At 39.0% G+C, this 19,289-nt stretch overlaps 1 pseudogene; it reads right to left on the minus strand.

The window, feature by feature from the left end:
• Window positions 1–16,790: 16,790 nt before the first annotated feature.
• Window positions 16,791–18,809, minus strand: LOC122198158 (ABC transporter B family member 1-like; annotated as a pseudogene).
• Between the last annotated feature and the right edge of the window lie 480 nt (window positions 18,810–19,289).

Below are 19,289 nucleotides of genomic sequence, written 5' to 3' on the forward strand. Positions count from 1 at the left end.
TATGGGATTAGTATTATTCTTGTGTTTCACATTTTCATGTTTTGACTTCCAGAATAATTGAGTTTCTTAAGAATAATCGAATTATTCAAATGGGCCACAGTCGTTCATATGTTGGAAGTAGATATGAATGAAGACTGTCGTGAATTGGTGTGTGGATTGTCTAAAGAGCATTAGACATAAGCAAATGTTTGCTGCAACGTTCATGAGTGCTTATGAATATGAATTTGAGCATTGGATTAAACCCACGCTCACTTGGATCACTCCATGAATTGTATCATGAGTGACTGGTGAGACGATAACATCTTATATTCTTGAAACCGAGATGTGTGAGTTGTATCTTGCGAATCAGTTGCACATTGATAATATGTAAACGCACTAGTAACTTGGTGTTATAAAACATATTGTTGTGTGTGATTCGGTGAGTGAGTGCAAGCAAGAATTGTATCAAGGTTTATCCGGTCCTTTTATCCAAAGTAGGATAAAAGCGATATCTTTGGGCCCTTCGATGATTTTGTAATGACAAACATAAATGCTCGGCCGGGCTAGGGCTAATTTGATTTGTTCAATTAGTCAGTCTTCATAAATCGGGAATCGAGATATAGTACAAAGAGAATGATTTGAAATCATATCTCATATGATATCTAGAATGCAGGAATATATGATCCCTTATCTAAGGACACACGTATCTGATATGATCAGAGTTGACAGCAGCTTGGGAAAGCTACGATTGCAGATCAGGATCTGAAGTCATAAGCAGAATAGTTGTTAGACTTATCCAAGTGGGAGACTGTTGGATTAGTGTCTAAGTCCATAACTATTTTTGTATGTACTTGACCCGATGGTGCATGGTCCTTTTGGGTTGCCTTCACCAAAGCAACTTGATTGGAGAAATAAATAAAGAGAGAGGTTATTATGATTTATTAATATGTTATAAGAATAATATATTAAAGGAGAAATCATATTTGTTTAATTAATATTGGTCAATAATTACATAAGAATTAATTTTGTGATCAAGTGTAATTAATTAAACTAGAGGGGCTGAATTGTAATTATGTGATAGTTGCAAAATAGGGCAATGGTTATCCTTGTTAGAGGATGGACGAATTCAAGGATAAGGATATCCTTAAAATCGTCCAAGGTCCAAGAGATATGGATTTTCAAGGCTTATCTTATGGTTGCTTGATGGGCAAGTAACTAGATAAGGATAAGGACTGAAACCCTAATCCCAACCCTATATAAAGACCCCTAAGGCCTTAGGATTTCATGCACTTGATCCCTAGAGCATCTAAGGACGAATTTCTACCTCTCTCCTCTCTCTTTATACCTTCTCCACTTGCTTATGGTGTTTGTAAGCCATTAGAGGAGTGACACTTGTGACTCTAAGCCTTCCAAAGTCAATTCAAGGAGATTTGGGATTGTTATTGCTACATAACAATCAAGGTAATATCTTAAACCTAATTATATGTTAATATTGATTCCCATATGCTAGAATTAGGGTTTATAGCCTTGGATAACTTGCATGTACAATAGAGAAACCTAGATCCAAGCATTAGGGTTTGTATGAGCACATAGGATGTCTTATGACCAAAACCCATCAAAACCGAGAACATACAAAAAAGAACGCCCAAATCTGACTTCGTATGAGGAAGTTATGAATTTTCTAAGATTTGGCATAGAAGTGCACGACCCAAAAGTCGAATTTTAGTTTGAGCGGTTTTTGGCCTACGTGACCTAAATGAGAGCTGAAGATCTCATTAATAGGAACTCAACGATAAAAAGACACACGAAAACGGACTACGTATGAAGGAGTTACAAATTCTTCACGGTTATTTAATAGTCTAATCTCCTCCTACTGTTAAATTTTAGATCGGTCGAGAATTAGCTGACGGAGTCATAATGAAAGTTGTAGATCTTGTTTTTACCTACGTGTGGAAAAAATAAAGTCGAAAACGGAGGTTGTATGCGAAAGTTACGGGGTTCAGAAGTCGATAGGGTGTTGCTGCAAAAGGGGTGATATGGCTGAATATGGGCCAAGGCTTTCTTCCCAAGAAAAGCCATCAGGTGATGACACGTGGCACCGACTCTGCAAGTCCGTGAACCACCTCGGCAAGTCCATAAGGATTTCACCCTATAAATAGAGGTGTCAGGTTCTCTCATTTCGCACACCTCTCCCCTTCAACTTTCTCTCTCTACACACACTCTCTCTCTCTAAGGATTCCTAACCCCCCTAAGCCTAGGTAAACCTCCTAGCATCTGAAGGAAGCCCCGAGGCTCCCGAAGTGCCTGACGGCTCCGAAGAGAAGAGCCTTCGGCTCAGAAACTCTGCTCTGGCAAAGACCGGTTTTCGAGAAAACCCGTTGTAAGTGATCTATGTCTACCCTATCTCTAGTATAACTTAAGTTTCAATATAGTAAAGTTATTAGGAACTTATAAGAAGTATTTAGACTATTATTATGAGCTATATAAGTGTCGTTATAATGTCTTTTTAACCAATCACGGTACGGGGGTTCCGGTTTGGAGGGCCGCTTGGGTTGTTTGATTCAGAAGTGCTTATATGCCGAAATGATCCTGCCCTCTGGTGTTCCGTGTCTAGCCTCGTCTGTATATAGTGGGTGAAAAGTATTATGTTAACGCTTATATAATAGTAATAATAGCTAGGCTATTAATTAGTCGCGGTTAATGTCAGACTAAACCCTAGTGATATTGATACTAGGTTTTGTCGAGGAAATTGTTTTAAGAGTAACGAAGTGTTGTCCGAGTGACGAGTCACTACCTTCTCAGGTGAGTGCATAGTCCCTTTCATCTTACACATAGATATGAAATATTTTAATATAAATTACGTGCTATGTGTGCATATTGTCTGAATACTTGCTGTCTATGCTGTGAAAGATTTTTATACATGTTTTAAATGATGTAAACTGTATAAAGTATTTTATATATACAAAATATGTTGGGTAAAACATGGGTAGATGAATGATGAGGGATAAAAGCTGAAATAGAGGAACATTAGTAGTATGGACCTAGTGCCCTATAGGTAAATGGACCTAGTACCCTATAGATGAGCGCTGGCAGCTGCGCCACAACCCGTAGATGTTTTAGATCTACGGTAAACGTCCTAGCAGTTGCGCTCTAAGGACAGTATCAGCACTAATAGGAAGCCTTATGACCATGACAATAGCATTTAAAGGTCAATACCGGCAGAAGCGACTCATAGAAAATGTCCCAATTCTGGGAGTTGCGCCTAAGTGATAATATTAGCAGTTGTGCTTGACCACTGTGTCATTGGCAAAAAAGGACTTCGTGTTGTTTCCTTAGGATGATCCTTAGGAATGAATGAACAAGGATTAGCTGACCTTAGGGTAAATCCTTAAGAAAATAATGGGAATGGGTAGTTGGGTTGATTGCTTGATGTTTAAATATAATAATTATATTATTGTGGGTTGAAAACCCTATGTACTCACCAGGTTTCCCAACCTGACCCATTCCAGCTTATTTGTATCACAGGTGTCGATACGAAGCTACTTTACACTGAGAGATTTAAAAGAGATGTAGATCACCAGTGTAAATAAATGTAAGTTCTTTTTATGCTTATGTTCCTGTATTGACGATGACATCCCAATGTTTTAAAAGGAATAAAAAAATACATTTCTTCAGAAATGCTTTGATAACGTAATTATCATGTTTTTCCAGGGGACAAATTCCGGAATACTATTATTAAAAGAGGTACTCTGATTTTTATAAAGCATAAACAAAATCGGTGTTTTCTGGCCGTAAAAATGGGGATGTCACAGAAAAAGTATAGTCGATTTCGTATATGCCCTTGTTAAGCTTCAAAATATCATATTCGTCCAACCTTAAATTGAAATATCATATTTACAGTTTTTAAATTTTAAAATTTAGTATTTAACCAAATATTTTTTTATCATTATTTTTTTTAAAATTATATAACAAATTTTCTGTATTTTATAATCATTATAAATTAAAAAGAACAGATAGATTCACTATATAGTCCTTGAAAATTGAAACCCTGATGAAATCTGATCAGAATCTAAAACTATGTCCCTTAACTTCCTTCTACGTTCTGGTGTATATAAAACAGGAGAAAGGGTTTGATTTGGGTTTGGAATCCCCCCCCCCCCCCACCCAAATCGTAAATTTTGAAGATAAAGCCTTGAATCAAAGGTAATAGCGCGACATTAAGGATGATCCGAGGAGAATTTGTAAAAGAGTCTCTCCTCTTGATTTCTTAATCGGTGGTGATCTGTGTGATTCTTGCAGACAACAATGGAGATTGTAGAACATGTATATACTCAGGTGTTATCACAATCCAGAGCTAGGTCAATTTAGATGATCTTGCTATGTGAAAAATGATTTGTTATCTAAGGGAAATATAGCGAGTTTATTACTTTTCTTTTAGTTATAATAATTATAAATTATATAAATTGATTACAAATTGTAACACCCAGAATCCAAAAGACCAAGAAAGGAAAGAAAATCCCTGAGTCAAAGGAGTCAACTTGTCGAGTTCAAAGAAGAACTCGACGAGTCGGAGTGGGCTCCGTGTGGAAAAGTAAGTGCCTGACTCGACGAGTCTGGTCTGGGTTGGGAAACCTTAATTCCGGGACTTGGTACCCTATTTAAGTGTCTTATTCTCTTCCCTAGGGTTCATTTACAGCCACTCTCGTCCAGAACCCAAAACCCTAGCCACCCAACTCCATTGTTGAGCTAGTTCTTTCCTGGAGAGTGAATTGAAGCTTGGAGAAGTAAGAAGGACCATGGTGGTGCAAGAAGAAGCTATAGATCCAGAGTTGGGGTAGCATTTCAGAACATTTAGAGGTATAAGCTTATGCCTTGACTATTAATCATCTAGATCCCCTTTCTAGCATAGATTTGGTCACATTTGGACCATTTCCAAGGTCAATACGAGTATTAAGCCTTTGAGGATGGATTGGACACAGATCTGGACACTCTTGAGCTTTAGAAACTCAAGGTTGCTGGCTTTATCCAGCTAAAATCCCATTTCATGACCTAGACCTTCTCTCTAGCTTGGATTAAGTGTTTTGGCTTCATAACACCTTGCATGCACGTAAAGTTAGCAACTTTACGTGCAATGCTAGCATAAGGAGTCCAGATCTATGAGTTGGAGGTGTTAGGATGGACTGAAATCGACAAAGTAAAGATGTCACAAGGAGGACTCGGCGAGTCAGTTCATGGACTCGGCGAGTCGGGTCGCAAACCCAAATCCTTATGTTTATAAGTTGGATCAGTGAGTGGGGTTAAGGAGGATTCAGTTAGTCAGGAAGATCATAGCACTCGACGAGTTCGATGAGGAGCTCGGTGAGTCCAAGACAATCTTCTTAGTTATAAAGATGGACTCGATGAGTTGTTCATACAACTCGGCAAGTCAAAGCCTAGACTTTCATGTGATGATGATGAAATCGACGGGTTCGAAGATGAAATCAGCGAGTCGGTTGAAGATGATCCCAAAGTGTTAGTTGAGGGGTAACCTGTTAAGTTATTTCCAGATTCGAAGAGTGGAATCGGGGTTGTTTGGAGATAGAGGGGCATGGACTCGGCGAGTTGGTAGAACAACTCGGCGAGTCAGGTCAACTGGAAAGTTGAATTTGACCAGAGTTGACTTAGTTGACCTCTGGAGGACAGTTTAGGCTATGTTCTATTATTTGGTGTTGATAGCTCGTAGAGCTAGGAGAGTAGCGCTTCAGAGAATAGTCGATCAGCAACCAGAGGATTTATCAGCAGAGTTCAGCAGTACAGGTGAGTTTTCCTTCCAGTAGGAACGGGTCTACGGCCATAATGCCGGTCCCTTTAGATAGCAGTAGTTCCGGACTTTGGTCCGATGCAGTAGTTCAGTATGCTTGATGTCTTTGAGATTCAGACATGTTTATGTGTTAGTTAGTCAGGACCTTGGTCCGATGCAGTATGCAGTATATGTGCTTATGTTATATGCTATGATCATGTTATGCTATGTTCAGTTAGTCCGAAATTCGGTACGATGCAGGGGGCAAGGCCCCAGTTAGTCCGGACTTCAGTCCGATGCAGGGGCAAGGCCCCAGTTAGTCCGGACCTCGGTTCAATGCAGTGGGAAAGGCACAAGTTAGTCCGAATTTTGGTCCGATGTAAGGGGCAAGGCCCCAGTTAGTCCGGACTTTGGTTCGATGCAGTGGGCAAGGCCTAGTATGTGCTTTATATGTTATTGTATGGTATGTGGTAGTTTGGGGGAGCTCACTAAGCTTCGTGCTGACAGTTTCAGTTTTGGTTTCAGGTACTCAGTTTTCAAAAGTGGAGCTCAGGAAGATTACAGTGCACACACCATTTGTTCAGCTTGGGATGTTTATACTCTGATATACTTGACAGTTGTTATAATATTTTGAGATACATTACTTATGATTTTTATATGAGGTTTATTGAATATGATTTTTATTATTAAATTAAACGAAGTTTTCAGACTGTGTTTTTGGGATGTTACAAGTTGGTATCAGAGCCTTGGTTTGAGGGATTCAGACACGCTTTCGGGTATGTCTGAACTCAAACTAAGGATTGGTATAGAAGTTTAAAAAAAAACAATTTTTGTAAGAATGATTTTGAGGAAAGAAAAGAGTTTTAGAAAAAGTGAAAAGAAATTTTAAAAGAAAAGAACTTTGAAAATAGAAAAGGGTGTCGTGCATGCAATCAGCCGAGCTCAAGTAAGTACTCCCAAATTACCCATACCAATTTATGTTATGATTATCAGTTTCAGTTTAAGTAGGACAGCATGCTACAATAGGACTAAGGATCTAGGAGGATGCCTTATGTGTCTACTATATGTGCTCCTGCTTTATGAGAATTGCATGCCAGTATTGAGTAGACAGTAGTAGGATAGCCTCTTTAGGTTACGCCTGATAGTATGAGCTTAGCATTGTATGCCAGTATAGTTTCTTATTATGAGGATAGATTTGCCTGAGTAGTTTTATGTGTCTTAATGCTGCTTGCTTTGTGCTTGGTGGGACTCTGAGTGATGGGAGTTAGCCATTAGGTGAATATGTGTTAGGGGTGCAAAGTCATGCTTGGATGTAGTGTTTTAGGCTTTCCGCTTTGTATGTGTAAGTGGGTTGAGTCTTTCCTATAAATAGGAAGTGAGTGACTCCCATTATAAAAGAATCCGTTTGGAGTGTTAGACTAGAGAGAGAAATTATGTACAAACCCATTTGTATAATCTTTCTAGATCTAATAAGAGCTTAAAAAGATTTATTTACTCCTTGTGTTCTTGAATTTGTATGATGAATCACTAGATCTTTCCTAATTCCGCACATGCCATCATAATCAACACCTCAACAATTGGTATCAGAGCGGGTGTTCTTGATTTTCATCAAGAATTGATCCTTGATGGCTATTTTGATTTGGTGATTCTTATTGTTCATTGATCTTCGTGTTTAGAGAGTGTTTTTGTGTTCTAGAAGTCGAATTTTTCTTTGATTTGATCCATAATTCGACTTTCTCTCTCTAGAATACTTGTTTGTATCACTTTATCTCTCTAGAAAACCTATTCAAAATCACTTTCTCTCTCTAGAAATCTTCAAGTTTTTGTGATCATGGTGGGTTTGCCATATGATTCTTGGATTGTGATTGTTAAAGATGTGAAATACAAAGTCAATGAAGATCAATTTTATGGGTTGGTGTTAAGCAAATTGATTTCATGGGGTAATATGGTTTCTTATGGAGGTTTGAAGGATGATCATGGAAGCTTGGTATTTCAACCAATTTGTAAGATTGCATGGTTGAATAAAATTGCCTTGTCCATATTAGTTTGTAGCAGAAATCAAAAGGAAGGAGAAGAAAGAGATTTGTTCAATAAGCAATATGTTTCTCTTATTGAAGACCCAAATGATCTTCGTGCTCTTAAATTTCTTGAAGTTCTTGATAATGGAGTTCAATGTGATGTTCTTGATGTTCAAGAAAAAGGAGTTCAAGTTGATTCTCATGATGAAAAAGTTTTTTGCTCGATTGGAGTTCAAACCGATGATATTTTGTGTTCTTGTGATTCGTTTGAAGGAATGATTCCTTATCAGAAGCCGGTGGTTCAAGAAATTCACAAATATCAAACTCCAAAAGATTTGATTCAAACTCAAAATGTTCATGTTGTTGAAAGTGGGTTTGTTCATGAAATCAAGTCTTCAAGATGCAAAAAGATGAGAAAAAAAAGAAGAAGAAGATGAATCGGAAGAATAAGCGGGTTTAATCACAAAAATCGTCATTTGTTGTGAAGCCAAAATCCGTGAAGCAAATTTGGGTTCCAAAGGTTGCATTGAATTTGAAGTCAAAACCCAAAAGTGTAGGTGGTTCTTTTGAAGATGTTCTTGGTTTGATGAAGAACACGAAGAACGAGTTGTACATCTCGCATGGTGGGTGGTACAATGTTCGATTTGGAGATTTTCTCATTCCGACAAAAGAACCAAGATCTTCCAAATTTGATTCGTTCGTTGAAAATGGATCTCGATTCGTCAAAAAGGTATCTCAAATTCTCAAATGGATTCCAAAACATCCATGATTTCAATTCATAGTTTACGTTTTTCATTTTTGATCGATTTGCCTCGTTGGATCTATTCCGTTTCAACTCCTTTGATTGATACAATATTTTTTTCCAGATCATACCCAAAAGAAACATTTAATTTTGTTTTGATTAATTCAAAACATCAATTTTGAAATTCACTGTTCATCGTTATTTTTTTTTAAAGCCCAATCCTAATTTCTATTAATCCATTCGATTTTAAAGCCCAATTGGTAACTCGTTACTGTTCATACATGTATCAAGCTTGATATTATGATATCTTCCGCTCTTATTCCATCATGCTGACTTGAAATCGAATAACCATTAAAAGTCAAAATCCTCTTTTCACTATGGGAGTGTGATTAAATTGATACTCGATTCGTATGAATTTGAAATTAGAATCGAAACTCGTTTCTGTTACCTACTATTGGAGTTGTATTTTATTCAAAATAGTTTTAGATGATTTCGATTTTAACTGATTCTTGAATTCGTTTTTTGAAAACGATTTTTGATGATACTGTTCGATTTTGATTTTTGGTTGATTTCGATTTTAGATTGTTTGATTCAATGAAGGATTGGACAATGTTTATTGAACTCAAACTAATTTTGAATATCTGAGTTAAAATCAAAGAATGGAGAACAAATATTTGGGATCGAGAGTTAAAGGTTCTTATCTGAGTCGTCGATATCATGGGTTCGTTACTATTGATTCGAAATTTTGGATTGACGTTGATGATTGGGTATGTTGACAACAAAGGCTTGAGAATTTTGATTTTGATGTATATGTTTATAAGAAGAAAGCGAATTCAAAATTGAAAGATGGGTATGTCGATTGTTGATTTTTGAGATCGAGGTCGAATGGTTGATTTGTAAATGTGAAGGTTTGGATTTGATGTCGATTGACGAATAGTCGATAATTGGCTTATAGTCGATATCATTGTTGACTAGTGTTGCTTCGAATCGATTGATGTTGATAATCGTTTGGAATCGTTAACAAAGGGATGGATTGATGATAGTCGATGTTCGAAGACTGTGGTTGAATGATAAGTGAAGAACGAAGAGTAAACAGTCAATTAATTACAGGTCGACGGCGATTTGTTGGAAACGAATGTTTTGCAAAACGAAATTGAACATCCTTCGCTTGGAGTCGAACTCATCTCCAACTCGGTTCACACAGATGGACTGATATCGATGTTGTTGGTTATTGAAAAACGAAGGGTGTGTTTGGATATTGGGTATGAGAGTCAATAGACGAAGGTTTTGGTGTTGGTAACTTTCGAACTTTTGGTATGAGAATAAGGAATCAATTCACGAAGGGTATGTTTGAATCATGTACGAAGGGTGTGTTTGGGTTATTGTTAACGAAGGGGTAACAAAAGTTCATACGAAGGGCTGTGAATTTTTTCGTATGTTTTGAAGATGAAGTTTCGTGTGTGTCACTGTGAAACAAACGCAATTGGGGAAGAAAGCTAAAAGTTTCGAATTGGTTCCTTAAGTTTCGAAGATAAAGCAAAATCAACACCACTTCGAATTTGCAACAATAATCGGTGAAGAAAACATGATTGTTTCGAAAATTACCCCTGAAATTTCGAAAACATGGCAAAATTGCTCCAACTTTGCAAATGGGCAATAAAAGCTGAGAAATTGCAGAATTTTCAGTTATGGTCCCTACAGTTTGTGCAAATTTACGCTTTATGCCCGGTTTCGCAAATGGGCTAGAGTTTCGCATATTTGACTGTTTTTGGCGCAACGGGTCCCTGCAAGTTTCAGAAAGTGACAATTTCTACCCGGATTTTGAAAAATCTTGCAACTTTCACTTAAAAAGTCAAATTTTTTCATAAATTGGGAATTTTTGTGGCTTTTTCGTGATTGTTTTTCCGTGCAAGATTTTTGGTGATTCTTTTTTGGTACACATCAAGGGGGAGTATTATGAAGACTATTCCTCGGGCGCTTCTCATCCTTAGTGGGTTTTATAATCATTTTTTGATTATAAAAAGGAGGAGAATGATGGGTATTCGAAGCTTCTCGGGTTTATCGAATATTCATTTGCGGATTTGAAGACCGGTGTTACTTCGAGGGGGAGTTTGGTCTTGATCGCGCTAGCTCGTTGGAGATTGAAGTCGGACATCCAATCCTAACTTTGAGGGGGAGAATGTTAGGGGTGCAAAGTCATGCTTGGATGTAGTGTTTTAGGCTTTCCGCTTTGTATGTGTAAGTGGGTTGAGTCTTTCCTATAAATAGGAAGTGAGTGACTCCCATTATAAAAGAATCCATTTGGAGTGTTAGACTAGAGAGAGAAATTGTATACAAACCCATTTGTATAATCTTTCTAGATCTAATAAGAGCTTAAAAGGATTTATTTACTCCTTGTGTTCTTGAATTTGTATGATGAATCACTAGATCTTTCATAATTCCGCACATTCCATCATAATCAACACCTCAACAATATGTCATGTCACATGTGACCAGGGTTGAATAATCTCAGAGTTCTGGATTTGGCCCTATTGCGCAGCTCTCGTCTGAGTCTAACCATTGTAGGGACGTGTCTTTTACTCGAAGGATTATCTAAGCCTTGTCACATGTGATGGTATTCAGGTGATGGCTAATTGGCATTACAAGGAGGCCTTCAACTGCTGGGGACTGGTTTGGGTGGAGTCGAAGATTTTCCCTAGGGAAAGCCTAGGATGAGAGTAGCAGAGATCAGTAGCAGTAGAAGGGACTTGGTAGAGTCAAGGCAGTTCTTGAGGAAAGTACGGCTAGATGTGGAAGGTAGTATGGGCCCGTACTACTGAAAGCAGAGGATTCGTACTCGATTCAAGAGGGGCCAAGACAAAGCTAGGGAACTTGTAGTGTGTATGTGTAATCCCTCAACAGTGAAGTGTATTTTGATAGTTATTGTGATATGCTTTCAGCATGGTGACGTTGCGTGGAAGGCCAATGGGCGGATCAGGCGCCAGAGAGGGATCAGGCTTGGGTTCATGGACCGAGCAGCTCGAGGAGTGTATGAGAGAGTTTGTATCAGCTGAGATCACGCACAATATCTTAGACTAGACTCATGTGATCTTTAACACGGTCAAGGAGGGTATACTAGAGATTTTGGATGAGAGGCTTGGAGCCTTTCACGCAGAGATGATGGCTTTGATAAGAGTGCATACGTTGACATTTCGAGTGTTTAGAGCTTGTGGGGCACCAGATTATCATGGGGGTAGGGACCCCATTGCTAGCAGCAGGTGGTTGGAAGATGTTTCCAACGCTTTCCGCACGAGTCGGTGTCCCAAAGGGGACAAGGTCAGACTCGCCTCCTGTCTTCTGAAGGGCAGAGTGCGGGATTGGTGGGAGGAGGTTGTTCATGACTTGGGGGATGATGCCGCGTTGGACGCGATGTCATGGAGTGATTTCTCGGCTAGGTTCAGGGCTGAGTTTGCACCGGTTATTGAGGTGCAACAGTTGGCACGAGAGTTCCAGGATCTTCAGCAGACTACTGAGACGGTGGCGGAGATCACCGCCAAGTTCAGGGAGAGGGCTCTCTTGGTTCCATAATTTGTGGCGGACGAGGAGATGAAGAAAGCTCGATATCATGAAATGCTGAGATATGAAATCAGCCAGTTTGTGAGCAGGTCCAGCTGCAAAACGCTGGAGGATATGATTGCTCGGGCCAGAGAGAGGGAGATTGATCTGGAGCAGATCAGGAAGAGGAAGCAGGATGAGGTTCAGGTAACCATAGGTTCGGGTAAAAGGCCCAACGGGTCAGATTCGAGATCGGGGGATTATTAGAGCCACAGCCGATGCAGAAAGTGTGGCAGGACGCACAAGGGTGCGTGTAGGAGTGGTAGTGGTGGTGATTATGGCTGCTTCCGGTGCGGCCGGACTAGTCATTTTAGCAGAGATTGTTGTGTTACCACCACTCAGGGGTCAGATCTGATATGTTTCCTTTGCAGTCAGTGGAGCCACAAGAAGGCCCAGTGTCCGAGTTTGCTTCCGGTAGTACAGGTGATATCACCTGTCCCTGCCACTTTAAGGATCACCAATGGCTGTCAGGGCCGGGTAGAGGCGCCTACGGTGGGAAGCATGGATTTCGGTTGTCTGCAGTGGATTCACGAGTAGTAAGTGAAGAATTACCCGACAATATTGGGTTAGCAGCTAAGTTTCAGGGTCATTTAGTAACCACTTAATCGATTAATGAGGTAGTCGGGGTAGCTCGGGAGAAGGAGATTGGTTTGGATGGGCAGCACGGTAAAAGGAAGCAAGCACTTATTTCAGGACAAATGGGAAAAAGTGAGGAGTCATACTCAGCTGACTTGGGTGTTGGAAGTCGGGAGGACCTTGAGGTGTGTGGTAAGTATGGAGGAACTCATGGGTTTGCTTGTCACAAGTTCAGGTGTTTCAAGTGCGGGGAAAGGGAGCATGTGTATTAGGATTGTAAGAAGAATCAGATATGTTTTCATTGCCACCAACCTGGTCATTTCAAGTCTTGCTGTCCTGTTTTGGTGGTGGAGAGAGTCTAGGTTTAGGCGCGCATTGTCCCACAGGAAGTCAAGATCGAGCTGCACTAGATCGCAGGTATGTCGTTTGAATTCTCCCTTTTGTAATAATTCTATTGTTAAGGCTCTACATCGGTAATAATAATGATACTTCAGAATTTTGTGGCCTGCTTGTGATTGATTGATATGCCATCTGCATATATTGGATTTTAGAATGATAGTTGGAGGAAATCCCTTGTAGAGCAGGTTACTTTAGATGCAGTAGCGGTAGCAAGTATGTGTGAGACTCGGTAGCATCTCACTACCTTCGAGAAGGTGTTGTTCGGCTATAGATTGGTTATATTCCAGCACAAGGAGTACATGAGGGAGGTGCTAGAGACTTTGAGGAGGGAGAGACTTTTTGCAAAGTACTCCAAATGTGAGTTCTGGTTGTGCAAGGTGCAATTGCTTGGGTACATTGTCAATCAGAAGGGTATTCTAGTCATTCCGGCTAAGATAGAAGCCCTGATACAAGGGGAGTTTCCGAGGTCTCCAATTGGGATTCGGAGCTTCCTGGGTCTAGCAAGTTATTTCCGAAGATGTATTCGGGTCCTTGGAAGTGGTGTGATCTTTTGGACTGGTTAGTATTGGCACACTAGAAATGGTAAGCGTGGTTTTCAGCAGATTGCACATGGAATGGTAAGAAGGATTGAGAATCCTTCTAGTATTGTGTGCTGTAAGACGTTAGTTGAATTAAAGTGGGGGAGAATCATCCAAGGATTTAGAAGTAAGAGTAGTTTTGAAATTGGGATAAGTTTCGCATCCTTTTCAGAAAGGAAGATAGCCCAGGCAGCTGTATGGTTTGAGGATAGTGTGAGATGGAAGTTTGGAAAAACTTACCAGTAAGGAGATCGCGTTCCCGTAATGTTTTCCAGCAAGCCTTAGGGAATCAGGTTGGGAATTCCAGTCAGGACATGGGTTAAGTCTTGAATGATAGGTCATGTGTATACTCGTCATCGAATGTGTTCGGATCAGTAACCAACAAATGAGATAGTGTTAGAGTGTTGTAAGTCTGTGGGTGTAGCCGTAGCATTCGCTAGCATCCAGATAGTGTTAGAGTTTTGTAAGTCTGCGGGTGTAGCCATAGCATTCACTAGCAGCCAGATAGTGTTATAGTGTTGCAAGTCTACGGATGTAGTCGTAGCGTTCACTAGCCTCCAGATAGTGTTAGAGTGTTGTAAGTCTGCGAGTGTATCCATAGAATTCACTAGCAGTTAGGTAGTGCTATAGTGTTGTGAGACTGCGGGCGTAGCCATAAAATACACTTGGCTGGTAGACAACATGAGCGTGTTGTTAGGACGCGGAAGGAACAATAGTACCCACCAGTTCGGGCATAGCAGTAAGGATATGGAAATCCACGGATTGGATTTCAGAATTATCTGGATGGATTAGACCTAATTGACCCAGTGATAAGACTGTAGGAATGCCACTGCAGTTTTGAGATCGAGGAAGAAATGGATTTCTTCAGGTTACTTGTTATATAAGGCTACAATTGGTCATGTAGCAGTCACGTTTAACCGTGATTTGGTAACATCAAGATTCGACGCACGGACCCGATTGGTTGGATCAGGAGGTTGTTAGAGCCTCAGTGACATGATAACTAGTGGTAACTAGTTCCAGAGAAGGATTTTGTTCAGAAGTCGTGTGAGGTGACTAAATAGGGAGTCCTTTGGCTCCGCAGCCGGGCTGGAACCCGATATTTTAGATGACCGACGAATGAATTGAGACCAGGAAGGTCTCGATAGATGTTGGAAAGCAGCCATGTAGCAACATGGTGGTTCAGGCAATTCGGTGTTTCAGGCAGTCAGTGTTTCAGGTAGTCCAGTGTTCAGGCATTTCAGTGTTCAGGCAGTTCAGTGTTTCAGGCAGTCAGTGTTTCAAGCAGTTCAGTGTTCAGGCGGTTCAGTGTTTCAGGAAGTCAGTGTTCCAGGTAGTTCAGTGTTTTCAGGCAGGTCAGTGTTTCAGACAGTTTTGGGTCCACTACTAGAAAAACAGCCTTTTACGACGCTCATTGCGCTTCGTAAAAGGCTCAGACGACGCGCAAATGCGCGTCAAGGAAGGCCCTGTCATAAAGAGAGACGACGCGCATTCACGACGCTCATCTATGACGTGCAATTACGACGCGCGTTTACGACACACAATGCGTATCAAGGAAGGCCCTGTCATAAAGGAAGACGACACGCATTCACGTGTCGTAACCTTACGACACGCGTGTTTATGACACGCAATGCGTATCAATAAAGCCCCTGTCAAGAAAGGCCATGTCATAAATGAAGATGACACACATTTTTGCGTATCATAATTTTTACTGTTTAAAAAAAATATTATTTATAGATTTACTAATTTTCAAATTAAATAATACATTAAAAATCTCATAATACAAAATAAAATACAATAAATAACAAAGATAATTCATTTCACTAATATGTCAAATACAATAGTCAAATTATGTCTTCACCAACCCATGACCTAACAATAGTCAAATTAAGTCTTTGACAAATCTCCATGTATATTACACTAAGTAAAATCGCTGCCAAAAGGGTAGTTTATATATATAAGCTATTAAGATTAGGTTCAAAATTCAGATCTGAAGCAAGTTTATAATATGAAATAAGACGAAAATATACCACTGCCACATTTAGAGCTTAAAACAGAATGCAAGTATGAACATTTTGAATCGTGCGGTTTTTTCTGTTACTTCCAGGATGCTTGCAGCTGCCCTTGCCACTAGTCTGCAACTCTTTGAAATCAGGAAATCTTAAATGAGCAAGCTTGGACTTGAATGTTCGTGGTGGTACAACTGTTGCCCCAGGAGCCCATAATGTCTTTAATAAATCTCCAAATGCCATTCCAATCTCACCCTGTCATCATACCCATAGGCCATAGCCATAAAAAATCAATAATCTTCTACTGTTTGTTTGCTGCTATAACTATTCTTGCAGAAATACAAATGAACAAAACCAATCATTTATATGGGACATTTAGGGCTAATTACATTAATGATGACCAACACCAACTGATCTGTTATGGAGTATAAGAAGGGCAGACATCAAAACAAACAAATTACAAAACCATGTAAGTAGGGTAAATTCAATTTCATTCTTACTTTTTTTCTATCATGTAGATGGCGTACAAGAAGGGCAACACCAAATGCCCCCTTTCCAAATTGCTCAAGCACTTCGTAGATAAAAGTCAACAAACTCAGGGAGTACATGGTCAAACTGTTTCCTGAACATGCTTCTGGTCAACCGAAATCTTTGCGTTTGTCAGTCATGTGATGGATACAGTGTACATTTGATATGAATTATAAAATGTGTATAGTTGTATATATTTTATATTTATCGATATTGTCCTTTTACACATACACACACACACACACACTGGTGTTACAGTTATGTTCTTGTTTCTTGCATAAATCTGCATTTTGCACATGGAGTGTTGACTGAAAAAACCAGGTTTCAAACTTCTCAATTAATGCATTCCCTTGAAAGAAAACTTTACCTTACTACATTTGACTTTTACACCAAGTTAGGTTTTCCTTTTTTTACCAAATTTGCCACTCATTTTTAATCTTTACAAACAACCAAAAAGCAACCAACTTTAACTAAAGAAAAATCAAACCCTACCCTCCAAATGCATCCAAAAATCAAGAACAATCACCATTAATATCAAAGCATAAAAGTTACCAAAGTGGACCCACAAAATAAAAACAAGATTATAAGTTTTTAACCTACCTGAGTATCATAGGCATCTGGTAATTTGATAATGAACGAATGAGCATTTGACACATGTGCAGCTTCTTCAATCTCACCCATGTATGCATCGGGTCGACCCAAGAGGATATTTTCTTTAATGGTGGTTGCAAAAAGTGCAGGTTCTTGGCTAACTAGACCAATTTGTTGCCTTAACCATCGCAAATTCAGACCTTTTATGTCATGCCCATCAAGCATTACTTGTCCTGTGTTGAAATTAAGCAAGATTAGAGGTATTCATGTTGTACTATGTGCGTGTAGGGTTGTACATTGAGATTGATTATTACCTGAGGTGGGATCGTAGAACCTTTCGATTAGAGAAACCACCGTGCTCTTCCCTGAACCACTGCTTCCGACCAATGCAATTGTTTTTCCGGCAGGAACAGTTAAAGTGAAATTGTTTAGAATTTTAACATCTGGTCTTGAAGGGTATGAAAATTCGATGTTTTTCAGCTCTAATTGGCCAGAAACGGAATCCAATTCCAATCCCGATTCAGAGTTTTTGTCGACGCTCGGTTTATGATCGATAATTCTATAGATTTTACCCGCTGCTACTCGTGCTTTCGCAAACGCGGACATACTTGGAGCTGACTGGCCTAAAGCTCTGTCAAATTTTGAATTTTGGAATCGGAATAATTAGAATAAAATGAGATTGATTAATGGGGTTTACTGGAATTTTTTGAAAGAAGAAGACTTACAGGCCACCGATCATGACGGAGAACATGGTGGAAATGGCGAGTCCTTCGTTGGTGTAATGGTGGCGAACAAGATAGCCTCCGTACCATAGAAGAAGAGCATAGCAACAAAAGACTGTGAAATAAGTTGCTCCTAATCCTAATCCTTTTGAAAATCCAGTCTTGTATCCGAGTTTTTGTGAGATCTTTAATGCAGAAGAGTAGGCTTGTAATGCTCTTGATTCACCAACATATGCTAATACTGTTCGAATTTGTGCGATTGTCTGCATTTTTGATGGATCAAGAAAGTATCCAGATGGTAAAAAGAGAATTAGCTTTTTGAGATTGATAATAAGTTCTTGAATTTGGCTTTCAAATTCATCCAACACCCAGATGCAAGAACATGCATGTCTTTTTTATTTTTTCGCTTCAGTTTGTCCAAATATAACAACATTCAGATTATAAAACATTAGAAAGATTATTTTTTTTTTGAAGTTTGCTCTAAAATATTGATAGTCAGATTAAGAAACAAGAAAAATATGGATTTTTTTCCCCAAAAAGAAAAACAAATTAAGCTAAGATTCAGAAATACCCAGATAGAAAATTAGAGGAAAAACTGATATATTTCTTAAAAATCGAAAGAAACATGGAAAAAATGATTTTTTTTCCTTGATCCAAATAGAAAAAAAAAACAGGGGACGACTGATGTTTTCGTCATCTTGAATTTAGGTCAAATCAAACAATACCCAGATGGGAAAATAAGAGGAAAGACTGATATGTCGTTGAACTTAGCTCAAATTCAGCAAACTCACATGAAAAAAAAAACAAAAGAGAAATTACGGCTTTCTTGAATTCATTTTATAGATTTAAGGGAATTATATCTATATAAAAGTAAAAAAACACACCTGCTCAGCAATATTTCCAACTTCCGAAAGAGCTTCTTGACTCTTAGAAGACAGTTTCGCTAATGTAATTGTATGAATAGCTCCAATTATCAATTAAAGGCACCACTGCAAGTGTCACAAGCGCCAATTGCCAAACTGCTGTGAATCCCACCACAAATCCAGATACAAATGTTGCCATATAGTGTATAAAATTCCCTAGCTACACGCACACACACACACACAAACAAACACAGAGTTAATAATCTCATATGTATGAGTCAAAAAGATTTGATCTTTTTCACCTTTTTACTAATGGCGTCTTGAACCATAACAACATCAGTATTGATCGCATATACAACATCTGAAGTTCTGACTTCAGTGTCAAAGAACTGAATATCTTGACTCAGTGCTGCTTCAAGATATTTGATCCTCATTTTTGTTGATTGTCTCTCTCCAACCAACCGGGTTTGTTCAGGTGGAATATTTCACAGTATCTTACTTTATCAGGTGAAATCACAACCAAAAAACTAAAAGACATCATCATCACTACCAAGTTCCTGCCACTTCCTTGATCAAATAAGCATTAATATGCATCAACTAAAAACACAAACAAACCTAATCAGCCAAAAAGATGAACCAATGAAAGAGATGAGAATAAAACCTTGAATTTTGGTACAGTTCACACAAGTCTGCCACCAAGTGATTATAGAAATTGATTTTAGGGACAACATTCTTCAAATTACCTACTCTATAAATGAAAAAAAAAAACCCTAATATAGTGTTAGAAAACCCTGAGCATCCTAATTCGATTGTAGACTTGATTTTTTGCCAATTGAATCGCACAATAGGGACGTGAGTGTGTATCTGATGGTATCTCTCCAATCTACCTTTGCTAAATTCTACCATTTCCTTTG

The sequence above is a fragment of the Lactuca sativa genome, chromosome 5 (assembly GCF_002870075.4).
Source record: "Lactuca sativa cultivar Salinas chromosome 5, Lsat_Salinas_v11, whole genome shotgun sequence".
NCBI lineage: Eukaryota > Viridiplantae > Streptophyta > Magnoliopsida > Asterales > Asteraceae > Lactuca > Lactuca sativa.